The sequence below is a fragment of the Ixodes scapularis genome, unplaced genomic scaffold (assembly GCF_016920785.2).
Source record: "Ixodes scapularis isolate PalLabHiFi unplaced genomic scaffold, ASM1692078v2 PGA_scaffold8__174_contigs__length_109621045, whole genome shotgun sequence".
Taxonomy (NCBI): Eukaryota; Metazoa; Arthropoda; class Arachnida; order Ixodida; family Ixodidae; genus Ixodes; species Ixodes scapularis.
The window spans coordinates 98,641,644-98,658,465 of record NW_024609883.1 but is presented as its reverse complement, the minus strand read 5'-3'; the positions used below and the strand labels follow the sequence as shown (position 1 = coordinate 98,658,465).

The following is a 16,822-nucleotide window of genomic DNA, read 5'->3' as shown; positions in this document are numbered from 1 at the left end:
TTGTGTTTCACGCGTATTAGCGACTCCACTAAAATCGACGGCATCTGGCGGTTAGAACAGAAAACTGTTGCGGCAGCTTCGCTCGCCATCTTTCCCGAGCGAACCAGATTTCCACAGCACCTGGCGGTCTAAAAGCGAAGCAGTCATAGTAGGTTCCGAAACACGCGGTGAAAATCGCCAGTAGGACGTGTATGAGATACGACAGGTTGTCTTAAACCACCTTAAAAGGACACTGACACCCCCCAGAAGTTTTGTATTGATATGTTTTTTTGCAAGGCGATTTAATATGGTGTCAGCAGGCTACCGAATCAATATTTTGCTACACAGTCAGGTATATTTTTAGTAAAGCCAAAAAACGCATCTGGTCGAAACCGAAACATGAGCACGGAGTAATGGCGCAACATGTCGGCTAGAGAGGAAGGAAAATTATGGAGGGGGATATAGAGTTACAGGAAGCCACGTGGCTACAACCGACCACGTTTTTGTATCGTTTCCTCGTTTTTTTTTTCCTCCGCTTTTTTGGCCGTGCGAACCAGACGACGGGTTTAACATTGTAATGGTCGAGCATATGAGGGGGAATGTTTCGTTCCCAGGAATGCAGCCAGTCCACTGTAGATTAGAAAGTTAGCTTCCAATTTCCGTGCTGCAAAGGCAGTCCCGAGACTCGAAGTCGGGCAGCACCAGGCGTGGCCACATTCGCACCTGTAAAGAAATTGTACGCAGGCATATTCAAGACGAAGAACGCACCTCGCGCTTGACGTTTGCGCGTTTTTCAAGCTCTTACCAATTCGTGTCCGTAAGACGCATATTCGCCGGTAAAGGCCCGTTCACACTCTTGCAACCGAGTACGACCGAGAGAGACCAGACCAGTTTTTAAGCCTCTTGCGACTTCTTAGGACCGGATGCACTGCAGCGGAGCTGGTCCTAAGGAGTCGCAAAAGGCTTAAAAACCGGTCTGGTCTCTCTCGGTCTTATACTCGGTCTTACTCGGTCTTACCCTTAACGACAGTTCTGAAGTATACGGGTTCCCACGCCCGTCGTCAGCCAGAAGAAGAGAGTGAGCGCGACTCCAACCGGCCAGTTCTCGATCGTCGGTTTTCGAGAGGAAGAAACCGGAATTTTGAGCCGCAAATAGTGTTTTGGATAGCTGGGCTCTTATATGTCATGTACAAATATAGATGAGCATAAGTATCCTGTCATCGTTTCCTCAACTCTGTAAAGACCACTGATAAGACTATCTTATTTTTGTTTTCCAGAGTTTTCGTCGCGTGTCTTTCATATGGCATTATTGGACATGGGGCGTACGTATGGGTGCATGTTTTTCTGTTTTTGTTTTTTTAGGGCCACTTTTTTTAACACAGAATATGTTTGGTCAGCCCAATTCCACGAGAAACTTGTCACGCAGAACCGTCATGTCAATTTCCCCGGCAATCATAGCGAGGAAATCATTGCCACGTGCCATCGATTGCTTCTCTAAACTATTGAACCGACGTCAATGAATGAAGGCAAATATGTCTATTGTGGAAGAATACAACGAGAGTCTTGCCACTAAGCATTTCGTCGAGGGGTTTGGCTAAATGGAAAATATCGGCGGTAGTATCTACAGTGCTCAACAAAACGAAACGTGCCAGCGGATCGCGTGGCCTCACACAGAGTTATTCTAGCGATGCCTAAAGTAATTAAAAGGCGGAACCATGTGGTTACTCTACGCTAAAGTAACTGAATATGTATATCCTAGAGCAAGTGTATATGTTCCTAATGCAGTAGCTCTAGCGAGGCTGGTCATTTTAGTTTCTTTGAACACTGTACGGTGCTGGTAAAGTAGTTCGGATTATCCATACACTTCGAGCATATATGGATTATATTAAATCCTGGAGACCCGTATCTCCGATGTATCTTGACGTCAAACGGATTAGGGTATCACTTACTCCGCGGATCCCTTTCGAGCAGCTAACATGGACTCGGCAGTTAATAAACCCTCCCCGTGCGCAACGTGTGCTGCACCTGTGGTCATACTCCCGTGTGCGGGACAGCCGCAGGTGTAGGGTTCACTTCAGGCCGTAACGACGACGCACGTGTTATAGCCCGGCTCCGGCAACGCGACAGACCCGGTGAAGCGAACGGCGTCGAATTTATCGGGAACAGATAGGCTGTCTCCTTATCGTTTGCCGAACCTCGCGTAATTTTTCCGAGACCCTCGACGACCCCGTCGCTCGATTGGGAGAGCCTCGATGTTGCCTGACGTTGATGGAGATACGGTACTCCACAAACCTAACGCCCCAGTCACACCCACTGTCCGTACGTCATACAAAGAGAGACGCAGCTCACTGCAGACGTGGTGGTGGCGGAATTACTATTAAGCCTTCGTACGTGCGTACGCTTTGAACATGTCTGCTGACTGTTTTTGTACGACCAATGCTACAGGGGCGTCATACCTCAGACAGCGTGACCGTTGCTGAACGCCGCCACCCGGTTACCCGAACAGCGATCACTGCCAGCTACTCAAAGCTAAATTGGTCATTGCAGCGGAGGATGTCTACCCCGGGCTGGGTTGTGAATTTGTGATGGGAGAGGGAAAAGTTCACCGCGTGTATACATGGTTGGACGGATCGCGACTGCAATTCACTAAAGGTGGCGCCACTCGTTTACCAAGATGGCGGTTATGGTGAGGGCTCGGAGAGGCGTGCCTGTCGAGTGTGCTGGATTCACTAAGCGACACAGATTATGCCCGCTTATACGGGGAAGCTAGGGTGTTATGAGCGCAAGTCATTTCTTTATCCCTGGAAACAAAAACGGTGTTTGGCGTAATCTTTACGCCAGGAGGCACGTTTTAATTCTGGAACGAAACCGAAACTAACCTCTATTTTGGATTTAATTTCTCAATGTATGTGTCAATTTCGGATTCTTTCATACCTCACAATGTGCCTCGCTGCGTAATTCTTGCGCTAAAGAAGGTTTCGCGGAAACTTTATTTTGTGACATACGGGTCCGATCCAGGCACTTCCAAGAATATTTTGGAGAGTTCAGTTTTCCTTCAAAGACAGGGCCTTTCATACACATTACAGCTTACATAGAATATTGTATTTCTTTAGAACAAAAAAAAAAAATCAGTGCTGATATTTGTTTGTCCTTGCTGCATTTTCTCGCTCAGATAATTGTCATGTGAAGTAATGAACTACGGGGATTTTAATGGCTTTTTGAGCAGTCAGATGATTAATTGATTTAACATTATTTCTAGCACAAGAATAACAAAATCAATCCAAATTTTACAAAATATCGCCACGGGTGATGAATTTAGAGTATGTTCACAAAACATGTAACACAAACGCTGTCGTTTCTACAAAAACCCAAAGAAGAAACCCGAGTCAGACAGCAGAAGGACTTTGTATTGCATCCACTCTTTAACTCTCTGTCGATCTTGACGACGCTGTCAAAGTTTTTCACGTGCTAAAAAGGAAACAAAATCAGACCTCCCTGGAAAGACTATTAGGGCGTATTTTTGTGATCGTAGAGTTTATTGGGGGCCCAGATAACCCAATTTGTTTTAATTATAACAATACAATTAAGATACGTTAATACGTAGTTTTCCTAGCTCTAATATAATTTGTTGCTGTAGGATCGAATTTCAAACGCGCGTGGCAATAAAAAGTGTGCAAATTATCATCACTGGTGACGCCCACCCCCTTGCACGTCTGCTCAGTCCGGCGTTGGAAAGCGATGAAACAGTAGAGTTTTAGTATTGCGTATTTGAGCGAATGCAAGCACTGCGTGTTTGCGTTAGCGTTGCGTGCTCCACACTGCGCGTGCGCGGAGCCCAAAATAGCGGTCTTCGATTGGAGCATGGCGACGATGCGAACGCGCAGTGTGGTGCACACAATTCTAACGCAAACGCACAGCACTTGCGTTTGCTTATAGCCGCAACGCTAACACTCTCTAATAAGGTATACAATCCCATACAGGCTGCCGCCACTACATTGAGACAGTGAAGCGTGTTGTTTGCATTCGGAAATGACATTTTGGGAGCCCTGACCGCGAGCAGTTCCGCCGCGGGAGGGCGAGCTGGAGACGGGAATAGTGCTAAACGTTCCGAAAAGGCAGCATCTCAGGAGCGGTGTGTACGCATCCCAGCCATGTCAGTGGTCTCGCAATGCTGGTCTCGGCTGTTGTTTAATCGTTGAAATTATTTCGGCGCTCAAATTATCGATGTAGCTTTTTGTACACTCTTCGAAAGTGATTTGCTCTGAGTAGAGCAACGGAATAAACCACGCCTGGAGTATTAGCACGAATTCGTTCCCCAAAGCCGTTCCCCAAAGGCCACCTTCAGAGACAATATCGAGGGAGCTTTCCGACGCCGCAGCAAAAGCTCGGGAAGTCCCATTATCTAATTGTCACGATCCCCAGTTGCGTCCGCTCAGCACTGAGCACCAAAATGGCGACGTCCACAATATAATCGACCGATTATATTGTGGACGTGAAAAAGCAGCACTGTGAAAAATCAGCACTGTGAAAAAACAGTACTTTAAAAAACAACACTGTGAGAAACAGCACTAAACAAGAGCACTGCGAAAAGAAGCCTCTGGGAAAAACATCACTCTTAAAAACAGCACTGCCGTGAAAAGACAGCAATGAGAAAAAACATTGAAAAACGGCACTGAGAAGAAACAGTTGTGAAAAAGAGTACTGTGAGAAACAGTACTATAAAATACTGCATGTAAAAAACGCATGTGAGAAACGCATTTAAGAAACAGCCCTGTGAGAAACAGCTCTGTGAGAAGCAGCACTGTGAGAAGCAGCGTTGGTGAGAAACACCATTGTGAGAAACAAACTGCGTTGTGAGAGACAAACAGCGTTGTGAGAAACGAACAGCGTTGTGAGAAACACAGAGCGTTGTGAGAATTAAACAAAGAGCGTTGTGAAAAACAAACAAGCAGCGTTGTGAGAAACAAACAAGAAGCGTTGTGAGAAACAAACAAGCAGCGTTGTAAGAAACAAGCAGCGTTGTAAGAAACAAGCAGCGTTGTAAGAAACAAACAGCGTCATGAGAAAAAAACAGACAGCATTGTGAGAAGCAAATAGAGTTGTGAGAAGCAAACAGCGTTGTGTGAAGCAAATACCGTCGTGAGTAGCAAACAGCGTTGTGAGAAACCAACAGCAGTGTAAAAAACAAACAACGTTGTAAGAAACAAACAACATTGTAAAAAAAAACGTTGTAAAAACAAGCAGCGTTGTAAGAAACAAAACAACATTGTAAGAAACAGTCAACATTGTGAGAAACAAACAATGTTGTAAAAACGAGCAACGTTGTAAAAAACAAACAGCATTGTAAAACACAAACATTGTTGTAAGAAACAATCAACGTTGTAAGAAACAAACAATGTGGAAAAAAACCGACAACATTGTAAGAAACAAACAGCGTTGTTAGAAACAGTGCTATAAGAAACAATGTTGTAAAAAGAAACAACATTGTAAAAAAACAAACAACGTTGTAAAAAACAAACAACGTTTTACGAAACAAACAACATTGTAAAAAAAACAACGTTGTAAAAAAAAAAACGTTTTACGAAACAAACAGCGTTGTAAGAAACAAACACCGTCGTAAGAAACAAACAGCGTCGTAAGAAACAAACTGTGTTGTAAGAAACAAACAGCGTTGTAAGAAACAAACAGCGTTGTAAGAAACAGTGTTCTAAACAACAAACAACGTGTAAAAGCAAGCAACGTTGTAAAAGACAAACAACGTTGTAAAAGACAAACAACAAACAACGTTGTAAGAAAGAATCAATGTTGTAAGAAACCATCAACATTGTAAAAAAAATGTAAAAACAAACAACGTTGTAAAACAAAAAACATTGTAAGAAACAAACAACGTTGTAAGAAACAAACAACGTTGTAAGAAACAAACAACGTTGTAAGAAACAAACAACGTTGTAAAAACAAACATCTTTGTAAGAAACGAACAACGTTGTAAGAAACAATCAACGTTGTGAGAAACAAACAATGTTGTAAGATACAAACAATGTTGTAAGAAACAATCAACGTTGTAAGAAAGAAACAATTTTGTAAGAAACAATGTTGTAAAAAACAATGTTGTAAAAACAAACAACGTTGTAAGAAACAAACAACGTTGTAAGAAACAAACAGCGTTGTAAGAAACAATCAACGTTGTAAGAAACAATCAACGTTGTAAGAAACAAGCAACGTTGTAAGAAACAAGCAACGTTGTAAGAAACAAACAATGTTGTAAAAACAAACAATATTGTAAAAACAAACAATGTTGTAAAAACAAACAATGTTGTAAAAACTAACAATGTTGTAAAAAACTAACAATGTTGTAAAAAAACTAACAATGTTGTAAAAAACTAACAATGTTGTAAAAAACAAACAATGTTGTAAAAAACAAACAATCTTGTAAAAAAACAAACAACGTTGTAAAAAACAAACAACGTTGTAAAAAACAAACAACGTTGTAAAAAACAGACAACGTTGTAAGAAACAATCAATGTTGTGAGAAACAACATTGTAAGAAACAAACAGCGTTGTAAGAAACAAACAGCGTTGTAAGAAACAAACAGCGTTGTAAGAAACAATCAACGTTGTGAAAAACAACCAACGTTGGGAGAAACAACATAGTAAAAAACAAACAAACGTTGTCAAAAACAAAACAACGTTGTAAGAAACAATCAACGTTGTACGAAACAAACAGCGTTGTAAAAATTGAACAGAACTCTGAGAAACAAGCAGCGCTGTACGAGAGCGGACGAACAAATTCAAAATAGTGATGCGGGCTGAAATGCGTAGAAATGGGGAGATTGTCTACCCAGATCTTCCGCCGTTTTCTTGAAAACGCGCAAAAAAAAGTAAACAAAAAATTACGTTAAAAAATAGAAAAAAGTTGGGCCCGTCCGGGATTTGAACCCGGGACCTCTCGCACCCAAAGCGAGAATCATACCCCTAGACCAACGGGCCGCACGCATTCTCGGCGCTTTTAAGAGTGATGTCATCCAATTGTTACCTTCCTTTCTTCCCGCTCCGTTTTGCGTGAGCGGAGCCGTTGTGTCTGGCAAGTCCGGGCTTCCGGTTTCCAGGACCTGGGTCACTAACCTCTCACCGGACAATAACTCCAGTCACCCCTTTAAACTGCAGTCACAGTTGCCGACCCAAACCGAACCGAAACCGGAACCCAACCGTTATTTTTAGCCGATCCGGAACTGAACCAAACAGAAATCTTCGCCGCCATCTTAGAACTGAACCGGAAAAATTTATAACGGTAACCGGTTCAAAACGGTTCTTGCTCATATTTTTTTTTTGTATCATAAATTGAATATTTGGGAATTAAAAATTGGCAGCTGTATTTCGATGTATTGAGCAAATCGTCTACATACAGAATTGCGATGCTTGAGAAATTGTGGGTTTTTGTGGCGCTTTTGCATTGGCACTATGATTAGTGGTCACATGACGTCAAGACACGCTGTCAAGTAACGTCACACCACATGGCCCCGTGACATCACTCGACGTACTCACGTGACTCACTGTGTCAAGTCGCTTAAAATTGAGAACGTCACATAGATTTAGTCCTGACGTACTCGATTGTCATGAGTCCGAGCCGAGTGCTCGGGTTCATGATAATCAACGTCGCCAAACATTCACGTAATGGCTCGTGTTCAATTAAAAACGAGAATAGCCGAACTCTAGCAATGTCTGAAGTTCAGCCCATGCCCTGTGCTTTGCCAACACCAGCGCATGACTCTGATGAGCACTGACGGTATATAATTAGCGTCAGTTCACGTGCCCGCTTATTCTAATTGCGGATTAAAAATGGTGGAGGAAACTGTTTCTTTCTTTCTTTTTTTTTTCTGCGTCTGCCATTGCGCGGAGAGGAAAAGTAATGGTTGTGCTGCAAGTTATCAACGTCAAAAATCAGTTCTTCGCGGTATTTACCGAAAGTAAAAAAATCTTTGCACGACCAATTTTACATGCACGCATCTTTAGGCACCCAAACATGCTTTCTGTGTTGCTGAGCTGCTTCAGATAGTTGTCCCCTACAATAGAAGCATTAAAATGACTAAATGTGACTTATTAATCTGACGTTACATAGAACTACAACAGTGTGCGGAAAGGATACTTAAAAAGACGTACCTTAGTGGCCTCAGAGGGACAGCTGAACTTTGCCAGCCGCTCTAAGTCCCACGGGAGTGTCGTTTTAAAGTCCTTTGCCAAGCTTCGAGCACCTCCGTATTTTGTTTAAACTTCAGTTTGTGGGTGGAGAATAAAAGCAATGGAGGACTACTGTTAACAAGTGACACAAAGATAATTGTCGAATTAGCACCCCCAAACGAAGGAGAACGGAGGTGTCCATATTGACGAGACAGCACTGTGTAAGAATGTTCGTCTGTCCTTGGCTCTATTCACGTGTATGTAATTAGGAAGATCATTAGATCTCTATACATTTATTTTTGCAGTAAGGCGTCATGCATTGTGAATAAAACCAGTTATTATCTTTCTTTCTCTGTCCATTTAGTCTATTTTACTTCAGATCGATCATGTGAGCCCGAAGTTCGTTTTGGAATATCCCGCGTCCCGGTGTTTCAAACTGCCAAACATCGAACAAAAAAAGCACGTTTCCACAGACTCAACAACTGGCGTATTTTCCAGTATCGTCCTTCCGTATCGTTCTCAATCAGTTTCGTAAACTCCCTGCAGTCAAATGTATTGATGCTAACAAATATATATTTAATTACTGACTGAAAGTTTGAAAACATGAATGAAGAGCGGATCACCTTGAAAGATATACATCATAAGTACGTGCATCTGCAAGTTATCTGGAAGATGCTCTGCAAACCTTATTCCGGCGTTTTTATCCTCGATAGGCTCAAAATGATTTGGGAGAGCCTTAAATAACTCTGTGTTCTTGGCACTTACATAATTTTTCAGACATATAAAAATCTATTATTGCCTTTTCTATTTGATGAAAAACAACTTTATGTGCCCGCGGGCTAGACAAAAACAAAGTATACACTGCAGGGACGAGTGTCGGAACTCTGACGATTGGGCACGGAAACCGTCAAAAGTAACCAATTAGGGAGCTGTCATGTCTAGAAGAGCATGAAATATTATTTGGTTATACTTAGTAAAAAAGCATCAGTTACCGAGCGTGGTGTTAATTTGTAAATTGAATTGGCCGGCGAAGTTGTACCAATCACGGGTATCTTAGACGACCTTCCACACTTCGGGACAACCTTTAGAATGATATATATATATATATATATATATATATATATATATATATATATATATATATATATATATATATAAAATCTAGATTAAGATACAAAACGTCGTGTTTATACGGCTCAACATCCATTCGTTTACCTCGGTGATATATGCGTGTGTGTGCGTGTGTGTGTGTGTCTGTGTCAAAGACGCCTAGTGTCGGAGTTACTAATTCGAAGTTTATATATATATATATATATATATATATATATATATATATATATATATATATATATATATATATATATATATATATCACCGAGGTAAACGAATGGATGTTGAGCCGTATAAACACGACTTTTTGTATCTTAATCTAGATTTTATTTTACTGTTGCGTCGAAATTTAAAAGAAAAAACGTAATTTCTGATTTTTTGTACTTGAAAATGAGAGTGGATTGTATGAACAATAAACACGCTATTTCGTTCCTTGTTTCACGGCGCGAATAGTGCCAATTGCCGAAACACCGCGCAAAATATATTCTGAACTTAGCGGTTCAAACCGGTTCGAACCAATTTGAACCGTCTTTTTAGCTCCCGCGGGAACTGAATCGCGGAAACGAAAGCCGTGAACCCGAACCCGAACCGGACCGATAAAAAATTCGGTTTGACACCCTGCCCCAGACATGTTCCAAGCATACATATGTATAAAGCGAACATGGTTTATTTTGAAAGTGCTTGAGGCGGTCTCCGCAGATGATGTCGTAGCGAACACGCTTTCTATTATGTACGACCAGCCTGACTGTGGAATTATGTTGTCCTTATGTCTCCGAGAAATACGATCAAGCCTCGTGTTTTGTGGTTTGATGCGCGGAGGAAGATGAGTCGCCACTTTTTGTCTCCAAATTCATATCGTCGACGGTAAATCCATCACGCGCGTATACATATATATGACCAAGTCACTCGCAGCCTGAAACCCGACAAATCTGCGTTCACCGACCGGTTTCATTCAGATCACTGTTTTTTCTCACTATTTTGTTACCGTTGTTTTCTTTATTCCATTCCGTCGGTATCGACTTACATTGAACCTCAGTTTTCTTCTTTTTTTTTTTTGTACGTCTGTTCGGTGTGCGACTCCCACGCTGCAGTTTGATCCCGGCGCCAGTCTGTTACAATTCCTCTATTTCTTTATTTTATTTTTTTCATCTGGATCATTTCACCGTTTCGCGCTTACCACACTAGCGTAGGTTATGCAACCTGGGGCTCGAGCTCTCTTTTACCCCGCTCATTGAGCTGAAACCCTCCACTTCTCGTCGTTCAACAGTCGCAACCTCGCGCAACGTTCCAATGTTACACAACAACGTCTGCCTCCGCCCCCCCTCCCCATCCCGAGGTCTCCGACCACCCGACACGTCTAGCGAAATGAGCTATCCCGTTTTAATGCAAATAACACCGTCAAAGTGCTATCCTGAATCGCCGACGAAGTCGAGTTGCCGACCCACTCATCGCGCCGCACTAGGAGGTAGCTTTTTTTTATTATTTCGGCGGGAGAGTCGTCATTTAGTGAGGGCACTAAATTTTAATAGGTCTAAATGCTGAGCGAGATCCACCGTATACTTCCCCGAAATGCGAGCGGTTTCGACAGGACTCGATTCTCCGCTGCGGCGTCCTTGAGTGAGATACGGCATATACACCCGGTTGTGGTCGGCTTCGCCACGTCGCTGCTTCCTTTTTTTTTTTTTTTTCTTTTTCCGCGATTGCCGACACGCATTTGATAAGCCAGCTAACGCAACAACCACCGGAGAGCTCGCCGCGCGATGGCGCAAGAGCGGAGCGTCGCGTCGGCGCGACTGTATGGGCGAGGCTTGGAGAGAGACTTCGGGACTGAACCGTCCCCGTGGACCCCGCCGTATTTCACGGCCCATAGGGGGCGCACTACATAGTTCCTATCAATATTCCGAAACGCTTAGTGCTCGCTGAAGCGTTGGGCTTCACTGACGGTGAAATCGGACAATTTACGAGGGTGTGGTTTAGTAAGTTGCAGACTTGCATTCTTTTCAACACTTCTCTCTCTCTCTCTCTCTCTCTCTTCACAGCAGTCTGCCCAGCTACGGGGCTGATGGTAGCCTCCAACGACACAAAAAGGCTTGTTGCAGACACGAAGAGGAGAGTGGAGGACTGGTGGCAGATGATCCACCCCAGGGAGCATTAAGACACCTACGTTCCCACGCTTGGGCACAAACCTCGTTTGAGTCCTCCCGATTCAAAGGGAAATAGCCCCATCATCGTCATCATCATCATCAATGGAGTGCCTTCATACGCACGCTCGCTTTGGCTTGAGTGGTGACATCTCATCTATTTTTCCGCCCAATCGTATTTTTATACATTTTGAAGCGCGCGCAATCCGGTGTCACTCAGCGCGAGCGCGTAGCTTTGGCTAATGCATAGACGCCATTTTACCGCCCAAGTCACGCACCTAGTGCGCGAGAGCGTCACGCGCTGGCACATTCAGGGCAACAGTAGATGTCTTCACCCTGAGACAGACAGACATGTAGGCACCCTGCGTATCAAAATGGCTGTCATCTGAATGATCGTCGTAGGACGACACTAGATCGAGGTCGGGTCTGCGGCGCGTGTCTAATTTTGCGAAATATGAGTGGCATAAGAGCCTTTCTCTATACTTCCACGTTGGGAACATAAAAGCAAGCACCTTTGTTCACTCTAAAAAAAAAAGGTGTCGATTTAACTCTTTTTGGAGTGTAACTGGCTTGTCACAGAATCCACTCTTTTAAAGAGTAACTATAACTCTTCGGAGGCAAGTGTATGTTTAACTCTTCCATACAAGTGTTCATTTAACTCTTCTATAGAGAGTCACGCCAATACCCTTGAGAGAGCCAGGGTTACTCTTTTGATGTGTAAGTGTAAGTGTTACCTTCACTCCTTTGTGTAGAGTAACTATAACTCCATGAGAAGTGTTGCCTAAACTCTTTGATGAGAGTAAATTTCACTTTTTTGTGTAGAGTGACTATAACTCTATCAGAAGTGTTGCTGAAACTCCTTGTTGACGAGTGAAGGATACTCTCCAGGAAGTGTTACCTTCATTACTTCGTGTAGGGTAACTACAACTCTATTACAATGTTGCCTGAACACTGTATTCAAGAGTTACGCGTACTCGCCAGGAAGAGTTACCCTCACTCCATCGTGTAGAGTAGCCGCAACTCTATTAGAAGTGTTGCCTAAACTCTGTATGCAAGAGTTAAACATGTTCTCCGGGAAGAGTTGAATCCACTCGTTTGTGGAGAGTAATGACAACTCCATTAGAAGTGTTGCCTGCACTCTATATTTAGAGTTAAGCACGCTCTCCAGGAAGAGTAGTTTTAACCTTATTGTATAGTAAATACAACTCCTTTTGAATTGTACCTTGAGTTCGTATTAAAGAGTTAACTATGCTCTCTGCCAAGAGTTAATGTCACATAGCAGCACACTTGAGCAGTTTGTATGACCCCTCCTTAGATAGTACTTAACTCTTTAATACAGAGTTTAGGGAACACTTGAATGGGACTGTAATTACTCTACAGAAATAATTGTGTACAGTAAGTACAGACCCATCTGATGTGTTGCCTAAACTCTGTATAAAAGAATTAGCACCCTCTTCAGGAAGCCCTAAAATCTGAAAGCAGCTATGTACATGTTCACAAGGAGATGGGTGCAAAGGAAATGTGGAACTGCAGCTGAAAAATGACAAAATATAAAGCATGAGCCTGCACAGAGGCTATAGGTTCTCATAAAAAGTCAGCACTGAAATAAAACAGTAGAATAGAGTTTAATAAACCAAAATTTTAATTTCAGCACATGGCAAAAAAAGGCAAAACTGTCACACAAATTTCCTCTGGCTAACAAGTTTTTTTTTTTTTTTTTTTTTTTAACTTCGTGATCAAGTCTAAAGCCAAGACGAACTTTATTTGTACTTCAAAGTAATGAAGTGCCCAATCACTGCGAGTGACTGGCTTGCTTTTTGACGGTAAGAAATGTCGTCGACTCCGTGCGATGCAAGAACGAGCGCTGCACCAGCCCGTCACCTCAAACGAGTGGTCCTCCAACACCACAGTTATGGCACTTGAGTCCTCTTCGTCAATTCTCGTCACCGGATAGGTCGATCAGCCGTGTCCCTCCTCCTGTGAAGAATGAATGCTTATATGCAGAGTCAGCAATATTAAAAGAGAGGAAACAGCTCGCGAAGTGCTTTTAGTTAATACCAGTGCACTCATTTGCGGGACAATAGACCATTTTCGAAAATCCCAGGAGCCATTCATAGGATGCGCTCCAATAATTGGCTGGGGCTCGCTTTCTTGCCGATTGAATAAGAGTCCCAACCGAACACTAAGGCAGCACTGATTGCTAGCTCGCTCAGCCGCAAAAATCCAAAACCGTTCGTATCCCCTGCTATGAACACCTAAGAGAAAGATAAACCACATCCCTCGCTCTCTCTCTATTTGTTTCCTTTGTATGCAATAGCAGCCATAAGCGGTTGCATTCATTTATGGCATCCTCAAGTTTGCACCCCATCAGAAAAAGGGGGCAAGGAGAGGGGGCAGTTCCCCTCCCCCTTCTCCCTGACTTTTGGAACAATTATAGCAGGCAATATGGGAGGGAGGGACAGAGTTTAGCTTCCTTGCACATCACCCCTCCACCTTCCAAACAGTAGCAAATCAGCTGGCCTCTGCCCATAGCGGTGCAAGACATAGCTTTATTATATAGACACTAGACTGAGGGGTAGGACGAATGCAATTTCTTAACATCTGCATTTGTCCAAGTGGCATACAATATGTTAGGAACATTTGTATAGATAAATTAGTGTAAACAACGTATTGCGTTTCAGTGCTGACTGCCATATATTATAGTTTATTTCACAACTTTAGAAAGGAAGCTAACGAATGCAAGTAACATCTAAGTTTGGGGAGACCAATCATTAAATATTGTAACTACAGCTCTACAAGGGGACAATTCGCCATAAAGTACCATTGAACCTTAATAAAAAAAAAGTTGTACCTACTAAAATTCACGAAATCTAAACAAAACAAAACAAGAAGAAAAAGAAATTTAAAAGTAGGCCATACCAAGAACAAACAAATTAAGATTGGCGAGTATTAAAATAACTGATAAATATGCTACATGTCAAAACAGAACATGCATCGCGGCGAGCTTAAGTTCTACCACAACCGACACTACTAGAAAGTCAGAGAGCTGCTCATCTGTGCCAATTCGTCGTGCTGCTGCGCAATAGATGCGGGCTCTATGTTTTTTATTGCATGCGGATGAACTGGTTGCACCACTCTGAATGCAGGGGCAGGCATATGCATTGAAAGGTCGAATTTAGAGCTCTTTATTTTTCTACATAGTAGAAAGGTTAATCTATAAATTGCTTAGCCCTACTCTGGCAGCATCACAGCGTCTCTCAATCCTTCATCTAAACTTAAAACATGTTTATTGCAATCTCGACATTTAAGTTCACACCTATATTTCTACGTTGATTTGAAAGAAAAAAAAGAAACAGTTTTAAGGAATTGCGGTGTTTGCGGCGCAGAAATATGTAGTTATAAATGTACGCATATTGGGGGAGAGAGGGGGGGGGGGGCTCTATTTATTTACAAGTTATAAATCAAATCGCTGGCCTCCCCTTCAGCTCACCAGTGTCAAATGTACTTTTAAATCATCAGTCCAATAAATACCCTGTTATACAAACAAAATATGACAGTTCAACGGAACATGATGCTTAAATCAATAAATCACTCACGTTAAAAAAAAAAAAAAACTTGTCGAGTAAAGACGATTACTGGCAAATACGCTCGCATAGCGCAGTGACATAGCTGACACTCCACAACCACCCGACTAGCTGATTCTTGGCAAAGAAGGACTACTCAACGCCCCGTGCAATTCGGCTTTGGACATACTGGGAGGACTTTACTACAGCACACATCTACCTTCAGGAAGACAGCCGTATTTTAACAGAAAAAATGAACTAAATGATTTCAAACACGAAAATACCCATTCAGAACGTCTCTCACAGACTATTGGAATAAAAATCATTTACAAATAACGCTGTACAGGACCTTTCAGGCCGATCGCTGTGGACTACACGCGGGACTCATCGGAGACTCCCGGCCCAGAGTTAGACACGGTTCAAACGGATCGGATCATGACAAAACGTACATTACGTAGCAAGAACACATGTCCCCGATGGTCAAGAAGAAGGAGAGGATCCTCTCATTGGCACTCACGTGCAAAAGAAAGTGATCCGTCGTGTCTTCGGTCCGTCGAAGCTGGTGGTGACATGAATGGCCACAACAAAGGAAGATCACCGGTGTGTAGGCGCTGCCGAGAGAATGTCCAAGGTCTTGACATTCCGCATGTTGAAGATCGTACTTGGCAATAAACCATCGTTCTTACCGGTTCCAGTTGGGGAAGCGTGGATAAAGGAGATGCCAAGCCGGTTCACCCGATAAAAAAAAAAATGTCCGCTAAGCAATCAAATGAACCTAAACAACTTAAGAAACTGACACCACGGTGTCCTGATATGAGCATGTTGATCTTGCCATTCTTGAAAAGAGCTATCTCTGCCGGGAAAAAAAACTCCATAAATTGCGAAGCGCCTCTGCCCCTTTCCAGTTCGCGGATGCGCGTGTTGGACATTGAGGGGACCGTCCCCACCGTCGTCCAGTCCCTACCTTATCGTTAGGCCTTGGTTCACGCGACTCCACTTTCTGTGAGTGTATGTGTGTGCGCGCGCTTCGCGGGCTGGACTCCGTCACTTCTAAGCTGAAAGTGAAGAGGAAGCTAAGGTGTTCGGCGAACCAATCGCACGTTTGGCTTTAATCACGTGATCACGCTCCCTCCCATAACTACGCGCAGAGAGCGGAGCAGGCGATAACTGGTCTCGCGGGCGCGCAGCTGCTTCAACACTGTTGGCTTAGGAATGAAGGGATCCCTCCTCCTTCAAGGACGAGGACGCCGAGTCCCCTAATCTCAAAAGAGATTTGGAGAGATTAGTGACGGTGGGTGGGGAAAACGGGAGGGAGCTCATGCGCCAGGCCGAGTGACCTTCGTAAGCAACCCGTTTCGAGGCCATCGGCGCGCCCCTCCACTGAGCTCTTCCCTCTCTCGAATTCTTCCGTTTGTCTCAGCTGGTATTAGATATCCGGGTATTCAAAAACCAATATGGCAGAGATTGCTTTGGCATTATAACTCTAGAATGAGATGACAAAAAGGGACTGACAGACACGAAAAACTGAACTCAGCTTGAAGCCTTATGTTAAAATTATAAGGATAATGATAAATCAAATGTCTCCCAACAAAAAGAAAAGGGGCGATATAAATTTCAAGAAGATTGTCGGCCACTTTGGCGTTCCCTCAGAGCACCAGTGAAGCTAACTAGCTTATGCCTCAAAATACATAAAACAGGAGAGCATGCGCACAAAGAGACATGCACATAAACATGTGGAATGCGCCACATCGGTAGTCTAAAATATCAACGACATGTGTTCGATCGTACGGGTGTAGCGTTATAGACCCAAGTGCAGAATCCGTGTGCACGCTTCAACCAGCATTGTTCCATGTT

At 43.1% G+C, this 16,822-nt stretch overlaps 1 protein-coding gene and 1 non-coding gene across 2 annotated transcripts in view; one reads left to right on the top strand and one right to left on the bottom strand.

Annotated features, from left to right (window-relative positions):
* Window positions 1–16,822, top strand: part of LOC115324686 — a 215,810-nt gene that overhangs the window by 159,673 nt on the left and 39,315 nt on the right. The window lies entirely within an intron of this gene.
* On the bottom strand, window positions 6,895–6,966 carry Trnap-ugg. Its single transcript has one exon. It is a non-coding gene; the product is annotated as a tRNA-Pro (tRNA).